This window comes from Mesocricetus auratus, unplaced genomic scaffold, assembly GCF_017639785.1.
Source record: "Mesocricetus auratus isolate SY011 unplaced genomic scaffold, BCM_Maur_2.0 Super-Scaffold_100013, whole genome shotgun sequence".
NCBI classification, from domain to species: domain Eukaryota; kingdom Metazoa; phylum Chordata; class Mammalia; order Rodentia; family Cricetidae; genus Mesocricetus; species Mesocricetus auratus.
Window position 1 is genome coordinate 50,833,071 of NW_024429196.1, and position 14,144 is coordinate 50,847,214.

Consider the following 14,144-nt stretch of genomic DNA (forward strand, 5'->3'; position numbering starts at 1 on the left):
CATGAATAATTCATATTATGGTCAGAATGGCCAATTATCATTTTGCTACTTTTACTATTCAGATCAGATATATATTTCTTTGTTTGAAGCACAAGGCCTTATGTGTGCTAGACAAGTGTTCTCAAATCAAATAAGCTTTTCTTTTTCTTTTCATTATGGAGGTTTCCTTTTTGAGATAGGGTCTCCTGTAACTGAAGCTATTTTAAAACTCTTGATCTTCCTGCATCTGCTTCCCAAATGGGAAGATTACAGGTCTGTATCACCATGCCTGGCTTCAATGTGCTTGTGTGTGTGTGTGTGTGTGTGTGTGTGTGTGTGTGTGTGTGTGTATGTGTGTGTTTAAGAAAATAAGCTATAATAGAAAAACCAACTTTGGCCTAACTTAAACAGTTTTCCAACATACAAACATTCTTGAGTTATAGATGAATGTTCATCTGTATCACTTTAAAAATGTATTTCCAAAGCATAAATGGCATCCTACTTCCATGGATGTGTCCCTGTTATTTGTCACAGCCTCTTACTGCCATAGTGAGGATAAACTTCTCTGCTCATGTGTCACCTCTCCACCAAGGTTGCACTGGGTGTTTTGTTTTGGTTACAATAAGCAGTATTGAGACTTCAAAGATCCCATTGCCTTTATCATATACTTTTAACTTTGAAATTACTTCTTTATTTATGTATTTATTTACCTACCCTGTATGTGCACACTTGTGTCAGGGTCACAGCGTACTTGTGGAGGTCAGAGGACAACCTGCGGGGATCAGTTCTGTCCTTCCACCGTGTGTGTCTTTAGGATTAAACTGGGGTCCTCTGGCTTAGTGGTAAACATCTTTATCCATCCAGTCCAGTCCTATCGTATACGTGTGTGTGTGTGTGTGTGTGTGTGTGTGTGTGTGTGTGTGTGTGTGTGTGTGTGTATTTAATAAAACAGAATGCTTAGTCTCATAGCCAGGACTTCTTGTTACAATGTTGCCGGTGAATTCCAGAAATCCCTGAAAGAGGAGGGGATTTCCTCCTACTGAAGGAAGCTAGTAGGCCTGATCTCATTTATCCTTATTAGTCACATGTAAACCAGTAACCTCTTCACTCTTGCTGTACTGCAGTCATTGTGTTTGTTTGGTTCAAACTTACCACGCTGGGAAGATGAAACAGGGTTTTACTCAAAGTATCCCAGGCTGGCCTGGAGTCACCATGTAGTTCAGGCTGGCCTCAAATTCCCAGCAATTCAACTTCTTCTATCTCTGTAGCTTACAGAGACAACACCACCACAATCAGCTGCATTTTGAAGTAGACATTCTGTGAGGCAAGGGTTCACCAACATCTCCAAGAGTAACTTTCTTATAAAAGCCATAAATGCATTACCACTGGTATTTTTATAGATGAGCAAGCTGCCAAAACTTTCATGTAGGTAAATATTTCAGGAATGCCTCTCCTCACTCAGACCCTCTCCACGGAGCAGCACGAAGACGATGATTTCACTCCTGACTCAGAGTTCATGGTGGATTGCAAGTCCAAACATCAGCTTCATTTGCAATAAACTGCACATTGCAATCAGGCTGCAATATGTCACTCATGCTCTGTGCCTTACCAATGAGCATGGCACCCTTACCTCTGACCACCCTGACTCCCTTCATCACCTTCAGTCACCTGGATCCTCCCAGACCACCTGGCTAGATGGGCAGAACCGGGAACTGGGAACACACTGGACTGCCCGTGAAGGTGAGGTCATTGGACACCTTAAGGAAATAAAACAAAGCCTAAGAGGAATGTGCCTGGAGGAAGACAGGTTTGAGCGAGCCTCAGGCAAGGATTGTGCTCCCTGGTATTTTCAAGCTTCATCCCCACCCCCAGTTTTTCTTGGGTGCCCCTGAGGTGACACTGTGGTTTCTACTCCTTCTCTGAGACCAGTAATCAGGGTGTCACACGATCCTCTTCAGGTCGACTTTCCTCTCTGGTGGAGCAGACAGACAATAGCGTCTCTCCAGGAACTGGGACAGACAACCCTTTCAAAACAGTGAGATGAGTCATGAATATTTCATATCCTGAACAAAGTTAAGTCCACTTCCAACAGCCTACCAACCGTGGCGAGAAAGAACACAGAGATCTGTCTTGAATGGGGCTTGTTAACCGCTTCACTCTTCAGAGGGTAAATTCCATTTCAGCAGAATTTGCACTGGCATCCCTCTGGGCCCCATCCCCCAACCCTGTTACGTCTCTGTCTTTATAGCCCTATTTGCTCCAAAATTTCAGAAGATACCTGAAATGTCAGACAGGAAAAAGAAGAGGATATTTTCTGTTCATTGCCCATGAATTCTATTCTCTGTTTTGTTGTTCTGAGTTCCTGCCTTCTGCCATGCTAGGCAAGAACTCTACTGGTGAGCTATATCCCCAACCCAATTCCAGAACTTTCCATAGATCCAAGAAAGATCACCTCTGCTACTTGGATAGAAGCGATATATTTGAAAGAGTAATTATACCTCTGTGCTTTTCCAAAGGCTGTTTCCTACCTAAACTGCAATATTATAAAGAAAAAAGGGGGGTGCGGGGGCAAAGCTGACACCTCAAACACCAATATAACGGGTATGACTAAATCTGTCCCTGATTTTCCCACCAACAAACCCTGATCTGTATAACAGGATGTGTTGTGTAACTCTCATTGTTTTCACTAAAGAAAGAAGAGGAGCATGTTGATTCTTTTTTTTTTTTTTTTTTTTGGTTTTTCGAGACAGGGTTTCTCTGTAGCTTTGGAGGCTGTCCTGGAACTCGCTTGGTAGTCCAGGCTGGCCTCGAACTCACAGAGATCCGCCTGCCTCTGCCTCCCGAGTGCTGGGATTAAAGGTGTGCGCCACCAACGCCCGGCTGAGCATGTTGATTCTTAAGAAGGGAATTTTGTAAATACTAAATTCAAAAATCAAGCCTTTTCAGATCCATTTTCATAGAGACTTTGAACCATCTACAGGACAAACAGCACTGGATAATGCCTCGGGGGATCTTTATGGGCCTTGTTTTGCTGTTTGCTGATGTACCTCTTTGTTTTGTTGTTTTTTAGCAACTTGTTAAGAAAGTGATTTAGGGCTAGAGGCAGCTCAGTTAGTAGAGTCCTTGCCCTGCATGCAGGAAGTCCTGAGTTCAAGCAGGCACACTATGTAAACCAAGTCTAGGGGATCAAGCCTTCGAACCCAGCAGGAAACAGGAAAGTTCAGAGTCATCCTTGGCTAGTGAGTGGGAGGTCAGCCTCAGCTACAAGAGACCCTGTCTTAAACAAAGAACTCACATAGCCCCACGTAGAACTTTAGTCTGAATTCAAGAAAGGTTGACCTTGAGAAGGCAGAAATGGGGAGGAGATACGAAGGAATTAAAATAAAAATCTGGAAAAGTAGGTGTGGCACTCAAGTTCCTTCTCCAGCCTGTGCTCTTTTTCTGGGATAGTGATGGCCACAGTCAGCTCCGCTGCTGGTCAGAGGACTGTTTCCAATCCACAAGGAGGTTACTTCAGAAATCAGTTTGTTTTAAACTTCTATAGCAGCGTGGTAGAATATGAATCAAATAATTCAAAATTAAAGCTTATCTGTTAATGTTGTTGGATTTTCTTTTTTTTTATTTCCTTTTGCTTTTATTCATTTATATTTTTGCTGGGCTGGCAAATGAACCAGGGGTGTTGTGCATGTTAGACAAGCTCTTCACCCTTTAGAGTTTATTTGACTAATTTTTTTAATTCTTTTTTTTTAAATTTAGATAAGAAACAAGGTTGCTTTGTTGTTGGATTTTCTACTTTTTTTATTTTTATTTTCTACTTTTACCAGTATTTATTTTTTAAAACCATATGTGACCAGAGTACTCAAGATTTTTTTTTTTTTACCAAACTTCAATATACATACTATTGCCCGGTTTCTACCATATTTCTTCAACTTTATCATGCATTCAACATCTTTTAACAAAATTATTTTTTAGAAAATAATTTTTAAAAGATACACCACCACTTTATGACTGGTATCACTCTTATAAATAGAAAACAATATAAAATTAAGGGACTGGAAACATGGCTCAACACTTAGAAGCACTGCTGCTATTTCAGAGGGTCTGAGATCAGGGCCCACCATCAAGGTCAGGTGGCCTGTAACTGCAGCTCGTGGGGATGCATTGATTTCCTCTTCTGAGCTTCTGGGTTACCCCTACTCATGTGTGCAAACCTGAACTCAAGTACCTTGCTAAGTTTTTTATCTTAAATATACATATAAAGACAAATGCATGGAAACAAAAGAGGGCTACCTAATTTTCAAAATAGAATACAGGACTAGAGAAGTAACTCAGTGGAAAGAACCCATAATCAGTGTGTTCCAGGCCCTGTGTTACAGTGGATTTTCATTATCAGTGTAGCTAGATTTGGAACCACTAGAAAACTTGCCTCAGGCCTGTATGTTTCCAGAGAGGAGTGACTGGCGATCTTAGGCTCCAGTTGTCTGTTTTCCCACCATGGTAGACTATACCCCCTGAAAACATGAGCCAGACAAAGCTTTCCCTGCTTCCATTTCTTTTGTCACATATTTTGTTGCTAGACAAATAACTCACCTACTAGAGTCCCACCCCTGCTCACAACAACAAATACTGTATCAGTCTTCAAAAATAAAAGCTCCAGGACTTTAATCTCAGCACTAGACCCACAGAGGCATGAAGATCTCTGTGAGTTTCAGGCCAGCCTGGTCTACAAAGCATGTTCTACCCACAGAAATCCTGTCTCAAAAACAAACAAACAAACAAATAATAATTTAAAAAAAAAACAGAAGATACTTTGCAGGCCTTCTCTGGAAAGATTGAATCCCCAGGCTGACTTAGGAATTTATTAAAGGAATTTTGTTTTTTCCCAATAGTCTTCAGAAGTGAACTCTTGAATCCTCTGAATTGGCTATGCTCCCTTGTAATACACAGGAAAGTAGTTTATTAAATGGTTTTCCTTCCCTAGATCACTGCTTTCTAGTCTGAGAAAAATAATTATCAGTCTTTTTAAAGTGGCTTCAGCATAATTTTACAACCATTCTCAGCAAATTCTTCAAAGAAATTACTGAAGAAAACAAAACACTACTGAGCATTGTTAGCTGGGTGGATTTCAGGCTCCAAACTTGCTGGCAGGATGAGAAACACAACAGCTGCTCTCCTAGCTTCTTCTCTCTGTTGCTACAACACCCTGACAAAACCAACTTGGAGGAACGCTGTATGTAGTTTACAGGTCACAGTTCATGCCCATAGACATGCCCATGGAACAAACTGAGCTAGGCATTTCTTCAGCTGAAATTGTCTTCACTGGGGTGTCAGGTTGACAAAAACTAACAGCCGCGGGGACCATTTACTGCAGTTTGGATATTGGCTAATATAGGTACTTCACTAAATGTCATACACAAGTATCTATGAAACATACATATGTAATATACATATGGTAGAAATATGCATAAGACATGTGAATATATGTATTTACAGGGGTCTAGGAAAAGTTGGGGGACAGTGGAGAGTTAATCAAACTATATTGTATATACATATGAAATTCTCAAAGAAGGGATAAAATATAAAAATATAAATGTATGTATCTGACTTGCATGGTGAATATTTTATGACTAATTTTACATACATATATCTAAATTATATATAGATGATAACATAAAGGTTTATTAAATGAGATTATATATTCTGTATATAGTAAATGAGGATCTACAATGTTTATATATACAACAAATCTCACTTATTCTCTCTCAGTGAAAACCAATGTTCAAAAAGATTTAGTGACCTCATTCCATCAACAGTCTGCAAATATTTGCTGACTCTGCTCCAAATGTCAGGCTCATTCCAGACACTGGGATGAATGACAGAGATAAACAGGTCACCTGTGTCCCAGAGATGGCTGAGAAGAGAGAGGAAACCAGCATAGTAATTTCTGATAGTGGCATGTTGGGAGGTCACAGGGTGACAGATCAAGGCCTGGCTTAGAAGAAATATTTGAACTGAGGTCTTTTGCCTGCATGTATGTGTGCCATGTGTCATGTTTTGTGCCCAAAGCCTTTGCCCAGGATTAGAGTCCCTGAAACTGGAGTCAGAGACAGTTGTGAACTACCATATGGGTGCTGGGAACCAAACTCAGGGTCTCTGCTAGGGCAGCCTGTGCTCTTAATCACAGAGTCAGCTTTCCAGTGGACAAAGACAAGCCCACCTTGTTGCAAAAACTATAGATAGAATCTTCTGGCACTGAGGAATGCTCCAGCTGTTGTCAAACAAGGCCCTTGGAGCCCTGTGGAGCTGAAATTGATGCTCAGTGATGGAAAACATTTGGAGAATTTTAATTAAGAGGTAACATAATCTGATTTTGTTAAAAAAAATTCTTCTAAGGCTGGGGGCATAACTCAGTGTAGAATCTGAGCTTGGCATACATAAGGCCCCGGGTTCAAGTCTCAGCATTCAAATGAAGATGAAAACCTGTCTAGATGCTGTGTGACATATAAAGTATAAAAGAGGGTCAACAGGAAAAGTGGATATACAAAATGTCCCCAACTCCTTCAGACAATTAAACTCACTAATTTGCTGTAGTTTGATATCACAGGGATTTGAAATAAAATTTAACTCAGTAGAAATCATACATGAATTTTGACCTTGGGCATTTTCCTGAGCTAATGATATATACTCCAGTCTTCTTCCCCAGGGCTTGGATGTGGCAGTAGTGACAAGCCGACAAAAACTAACCAGCATAAGGACCATTTACTGCAGTTTGAATACTGGCTAATATAAGTCCTTCACTGAATGTCATATACATATCTGTGACAATTGATCCATGAAACATACATGTGTAAGATACACGCGTGTAGAAATATGCATAAAGCATATGAGAATATATCTATCTACAGGGGCTCCAGAGATGAAGAGGGGAAACAGCCAGCTCTACCACAAGCTGAACATTGGAGGTCCAGAGCTTATGGATATCCAGACCATTTTCAACTTAGCATAGCTCCAGCTTACTTTGGCTTGATCCTGGCATCGCCCAATGGGGGAGTTGAGGCCTAATGTATTGGCTCAGCCAAAAGGGATGGTGGTCTGGACAAGAACTGCAGTGCTGCAGACAGAGCAGCAAAGACTGGATATGAGGGCAGAGTTCTCTGAACTTGCTCATTCATGCAGGAAGGCTCAGGGTGAAGGGGAAGAACAGGAAAAACTCCTCACCTCTGCAATGAGCAAGCTTCCTCTCTGCTTTCATAGTCAGAAAAACAGACCTAAATTTAATTCCAAGGCTAGATGCCCGGCTCCGGAGCCACTGTGTTGTTTTAAGATTTAGTTATGTCTACATGGTGTTCATGCATTAGTTTAAGGGCACCACCATGTGCCTCCAAATTACCTGTGGAAGCCAAAAGCGGGTATCAGCTGCCCTGGAGCTGGGGTTACTGATGGTTGTGAGCTGCCTGATGTGGGTGCTGGGAGCCAAACCCAGACCTTTTTACAAGAGAAGCAAGCACCCCTAACTGCCGAGCCACCTCTCTGGCCTCCTCCCTTATCTCAGGCTCTTGATCGCTGCTGTCTTTTGGTAGTTGGAGAGTAAAATAAACCTAAGGCTCATGGTTCAGAGTTCCCCATCTTCCCCAACCACCTAATTCCAAGCTTGATATCACATAATTCCCTGGACTTTGGGCTGCTGAGGATGTAGGCTCTCAGAGCCATCATGGGGGAGGAAATTTCATACTGGTGTTAGAAAATGGTTGCCAAGGGGCCAGTCACTGAGAAACCTCCATCCTTCCCTCTCCCATTCTTATTTTCTACTTCACTGGTGACAATGGCTGTGAAGTGCTGTGGATGGAGCCCAGGGCATGGGCCACAACACTCTGCACTGAGCTATAGCTACAGTCCCTCATTTATCTGAAGATTTCATTTCACAGGCCCCATCCTTCTTGTTCTTGCCCTTGGATGTCAGCCTTAGCATCTAACCCTGCCTCTGTGCAAGGCTGTATTCCATAGACAGTCATGTCAGCATCTCAGGGGCACCAGGGGTGTACACGATACACTAGGCAATTCCTTACATCCTCCAGGAAGGAGAAGGGAGGGGCAGAGCGTGGTTTAGGGAATTCAGAATAAAAGACCAGTTTCTGAGCTCATGACAGAGATGTGGTGGGAAGAAAACTGAAGGGAGCCATAACTTTGGCTAATGGGAAAAAGCCTTAGAAGGGTAGCTGGGCGAAATGGTATTACAGCAAATGCTGAGGTTAAAGAAAGGTGAAGTGGTAGGGACATAAGTATAGATCAACCTTTCAAGCCATCTCAACCACTGTCACTACAAATGGTGAATCTAAAGCTTAATGGGAAACAAGACCAGGAACCATAATCTCAACATAGGGCACGTAGGACAGCCTTTTTATTAGTATTACTCACTAACTAACTGCACTAACCAGAAGTATAGCTGTGGCTTGGGAAAGCCTTTTTTAAAGAGCTGTGCTGCCATAGAGGAATGTTATTTGACTCCATCATTCCCTGCCTTTTACTTATTTTTACTTAAATGAACTCATTCCTTTTAAAGGACTCTAAGTGAAAGAATAACAGGCTTAATTTTTCTTTGCCTCACCAATGCAACAGCCTACACAACCAGATCAATGAAAGTTTGATTATTGAAGTGTAAGATAAAAAACATGGACACGTCTAAGAAGTTAACACATAGAACATTGCCCGTTAATTTCCTCATGACAGTGTACATTGTTAAAGAATAGTGTCCAAGTCCTGTGTCTCTTTGTATCTATCCTAATACCCCTAAGTCTTGAGCATAGTAAGGATTCAATTAATATCTGTTGATAGATTTTAATTACATGTAGAAGTAGTTAACCTCCCGTTCTCACTTGAAACGACACACCATCTTTTGGCAATAACCAAAATTACTGTGTAATTACATTAAATTGCATTCAAATATATGGATTATCTCACGCTTTCCCCAATGAAATCCAGATAGGCTATTTTGCCTATTAAACTACCCCTTTATCAAAGGTCCACGAACCTCCTGGAGGTACCACTGTGCTCATTAACTAAATGTCAGGTAAGCATTGAAGCTGCTTTGGATTTCACTTAATAAACTAGAGCAATTTAAAGTAATTAGTCATATCTTGTGAAAAGGAGCCAAAGTGTAGCCTGTTTAACCTGCTGGAGAGCCAGCCGTGGGTGAAGGAGCTCATAAAGGAGAGAGATTGAGGGTATGAGCTTAGTGCATTTGCCAAGGCTTTCAAGTCAAACAATTATTTACCTTAAAGAAGGACAGGGCAGGGGCTGGGGATACAGCTCAGTTGGTAGAACACTGCTTAGCCATGCAGGAAGCCCTGGGTTCCATCCCTAGCCTCACATAAACCAGGCATGGTGGTATGCACTTGTACTCCTAATACTAACAGGTAGAAGCAGGAAGATCACTAGAAGGTCATTCTCAAGTTCAAGGCCAACCTGTGATAAATGAGATCCTGTCTGGAAAAAAAAAAAGTGGCACACATCTTTAATCCCAGCACTTGGGAGGCTGAGACAGGGGGGTCTCTAGGAGTTTGAGGTCTGCCTGGTCTACATAGTGAGTTTCTGGCCTGCCAGGGCTACATAGAAAGAGCCTGTCTCAAACACAAAAGAAAAATGTTTGGAGAACATTTGGGAGCTGGGTGTAGCTCAGTAGGAGGGCACTAGAACTTCCATCCTTAACAATGTAAAAAAAATAAAAAAAGGTTTGCATTTAAATTGTCCAATTTACTATCCGATTTATTTTGTCTGAAAACTTTAGTAACACCTGAATTCTAATCTCCTTTTTAATCCCACTTCCTTCCCACATTAATGTAATTTACTTGCCAGAATTATTGGTGATGCTTTACGCTGTTTGCTATTCCTAAGAAGTGTTATAAAGTATATGCATTTGCACATAATAAATCTCAATATATGCACTATCAATTGGATGCATTTAACTCTGCTCACTTATACATTATTTAATGTACCTAGAATGCTTTCAAGAAGGGGATGAAATAGGCCATTTTTATTAATGCACTAGCCAATCTAATAGTCTAGTTATTATAATAATAAAAATGTAGATAATTCTCCTATACGAGGATACTGATAAAGTAATTTATATAATATTAATTAGTATAAAATGGAGTTCAATCTACAACTTACAAAGTTTCCTGAGCTAAAGGATTAAACACAATCAGATTGTAGAGGCCCAGGGATCAGAAGTTCTAGGCCATCCTTAGCTACATAGTGAATTCAAAGCCAATCTAGGCTAATTAAGGTCTTGGTGTGTGTGTGTGTGTGTGTGTGTGTGTGTGTGTATTTAAAGAATACACATTATATATATGTATATATATGTACATATATATAGTTTTAAATTGATCTAATTTTTAGATATATTCATCCATAATTTGTATTGTGGAAAGGCAAATAATGTGCCCCTCAAGTGAAAAAGAAATAATGTCCTTTAGGCCAATAAGCTAGCTCAAGAAAAAAAAGATAATGTTTACTAATATTTGCTATATTCAGAGGTCTTATTAACCTTTGTATCATAAGACATAGGTGAATACAGGCCTTGTTGGGGAAGTCCTGTGTATATGCCAATAAAGCACTGTCTGGCCAATAGGAATCTAGATAGGTGGGGCTAGGAGTCCAGGAGGATTCTGGGAAGGAGAAACACAGGAGAGTCAAGATGTAATGCCTTGGAGGTAGGAAGCCCGGAACTATTTTCCGGTAAGAGGAATACTTAGATGAACAATTATGGGGTAATTACTTAAGTCAGAGGTAGCCAGTAAGAAACAAGCAGGCCAACAGCTTCATAATTAATATAGCCTCCTGTGTGTTTATTTGGGACTGATGCGGCTCTAGAACCAGGCGGGCAGGAAAGCTTCTCTCAAAGAAAAAGCTTCTTTTAACAAGGCCTTATTCAACAGATGAGGAAAATGAGTTTCTGCAGAGTAAATAATCATTGAAGAACAAATCAATAGAACATTGACAGATGTTTAAAAACAGATCTGGAACCACCAACATCTGGGCTACTTCTTCTTGTGTTGGTTAATCTTGTTACTGAGATAAAACAATATGACCAAGGCAACTTATAGAAGGGTTTATTTGGGCTTACTGCTACGAAGGGATTAGAGTCTATCATGGCAGGTCAGCACCATAGCAGGCAGGCCAGAGCAAGAAGCTGAGACTTGCATCTTCAAATACAAGCACTAGGCAGAGACAGGAAACTGGAAGCAGGGTGAGGCTATACAATCTCAAAACCTGCTCCCAGTGACAAACTTCCTCCAGCAAGGTTGTATACCTAAACCTTTCAAACAATACCACTATCTGGGAACCAAGTGCTCAAATGCCCAAGCTTTGAGGCACCCTTCTCATCCAAACCATTCCATGCTTCAGCAAAGGGAAATTCCTAGGCCATGTGTTGCAGCAAACATCTTTAATCCTAGCTTTTAGAATGCAGAGGCAGGTGGATCCCTGTGAATTTTGAGGCCAGCCTGGTCTACATAATGAGTTCCAGAGAGAGATCCTGTCTCAAAACCAACCAACTAAACAATAATAGCAGTGGGGATTTGATGGGGGAAGTCCTTCTGTGTATATGTTGTCTTATTGGTTGATTAAATAAAGCACTGTTGGCCAATAGGGAAGCAAGATAGGTGGGACTATGAGTCGAGGAGGATTCTGGGAAACAGAGGCATCATCAGTCACAATGTAGGACACCAGAGGAGTAGGAGGTCTGGACCCTTTCTCTGGTAAGAGAAGACTACGTGGAAATACTCAGATTAGCAGTTATGTGTTAATAATTAAGTCAGAGCTAGACAATAATAAACCAAGCAAATAGCTAACAGCTTCATAATTAGTACAGTGTTTTGTGTGTTATTTTGGGGATGAGACAGCTGCAGGACCCAGGCAGCTGGTGGGAAGAGTATATGTTACAGGGATTCTTTAGCCAAAAAAGAGTAAGATGGGCAACAAGAGCAAACATTGTTTCTGGTATAATCAAGGTATCTGTATTTACTACAACCGAAATATGATGTTGAATAGCTGTTCATAAATGTCTTTACTTTTCCTTCCTTTTTTACCTATAAATTTTCCAACTTGATTTTCTGTCTTATGAGGCATTTCCTTAAGTGAACACATATAGATAAGAGGTTAGAATTAACCTCTGTTATACAGTCAATACTTTATTAATTTTTGTTTCTAGCATTTCCTTTCTAAGAAAACATGCTGAAGCATACTGAAACCACTGTTGTAAGGTGTCCCTCTCCCTCTCCTTTTTTTTTTTTTTTTTTTTTTTTTTTTTGGCTTTTTGTTTTGGGATTTTTGTCCAGACAGGGTTTCTCTGTGAAGCCCTTCATTCCATAGAAGACCTTGGTCCAACTTTGATAGCAGGGTTTCCTCCAGGAAAGAGTGTGAAGGCAAGAGCTCAGAAGTAGCCCTATGTCTGCCCAGCTTGGCTCCCAGTCCTTGTAAGAATATGTCCTAGAAGCCGGGCATTGGTGGCGCACGCCTTTAATCCCAGCACTCGGGAGGTAGAGACAGGTGGATCTCTGTGAGTTCGAGGCCAGCCCGGTCTACAGAGCTACAGAGCATGGGGAACAACCGCACCAGTGAAATTGCTGTTGTGTGCTCTTGTTTTCAAGTCGACCTCATCAATCTGAGGGAATTCTCAACCTCAGGAAATCAGTTCATAGATTCTTATGGCATTCTCTAAGTCTGCTTTGAAACCTGAGATCTGCAGATTCTTCAAACATGCTCTCTCTCTCTCTCTCTCTCTCTCTCTCTCTCTCTCTCTCTCTCTCTCTCTGTGTGTGTGTGTGTGTGTGTGTGCGTGCGCGCGTGAGAATGTGTTCAGGGATGGAGTGGAAACTGAACCCAGGACCTCATTCTTGCTGATAAGCCCGTTCCCCCAGCTCAACCTTTGCCTTTTCTCTGTGACATTATCCTTGACAACCTCTCCTTCCTTCATCGATAGGGAAGTCTTACAAATCTGAAAGATAGTCACAGAGTGGATACACTGGCTAGTGTAGATATGGTGGTGTTTGGAATGGTATTGTGTTTGAACAGCCCATGCTACTTCTGGTTTTAAAAGAAATCACCCGGGCGTTGGTGGCACATGCCTTTAATCCTAGCACTTGGGAGGCAGAGGCAGTCGGATCTCTGTGAGTTCAAGGCCAGCCTAGTCTACAGAGTGAGTTCCAGGACAGCCTCCAAAACAATACAGAGAAACCCTGTCTCAAAGAAAAAAAATAAAAAGATTACCTTAAACCATGAGCCATACTTTAAACATTGCATTCTTGCCTGATGGAAAGAGGGAGAGCTATAAAGTCAGACTGCCTAGATTCAGTTTTACTTACAGCTATTACCTGGAACAAATTACTTCATTTCTCTATACTTTATTTTCCTATTCATAAAATAGGTAACAGTAATCATGGGGATGGCATTAAATGAAACGACACATAAATTGTGCCTGGCTGTGCACATTGGCAATCCCTGTACCCCGGCGATGGAGGCTGAGGAGTACAAAGCCAGCTCTGGCTGTCTAAGATCCTGTTTCAGAACAACAGTGGCAACAACACACAACACACACACAGTTGACACTTTCCGTGGGGAAGTAATCTCAGCGTGAAACAATCCACAGCCTCCAGAAGGAAAGTTTTCTGTCTCTGGCAGCCAAGATTTTGGTTACAAGCAACAGATTACCTGACTAAAGGTGGCTTAAACCATCCAAATCTGTCCAGCCCTCCCACATGATGAGAAATCCAGGGGGACAGTGATTGCTCGCTCAGGATGCAGGAAGCCCTGGGCTATATGGGACTCTGTTTTTAAAAAACAAACAAACAAAAAACAAAAACAACAAAAAAACCTAAAACAGATCTGTTTTTGTTTTCAGTGCTGGGCGTGGACACCAAGCCTTGCACCTGTGAGGTAAGATTTGTACCTGCCCATAGGTGCTATTCTGAACCTGTGTCTCCCAGCTTAGGTAATCAGGCTTCAGTCAGCCTCTTGGTGGCTTTCTCTGCCTCTCTCTGACCCCAGCTGCTCCAGACCTCACGCCCTCCACCCACAAAGCAGGAAGGAAACAGGAATTGGCTGCTCATCAATGGCCTCTCCCCCATTGTCAAGCAGGAAAATTGCCCAATCGCACCCCTCCCCCACTA

At 41.5% G+C, this 14,144-nt stretch overlaps 1 pseudogene; it reads right to left on the reverse strand.

Moving 5' to 3' along the window:
* LOC101844349 overlaps positions 1–14,144 on the reverse strand; it is a 35,928-nt pseudogene that overhangs the window by 19,641 nt on the left and 2,143 nt on the right.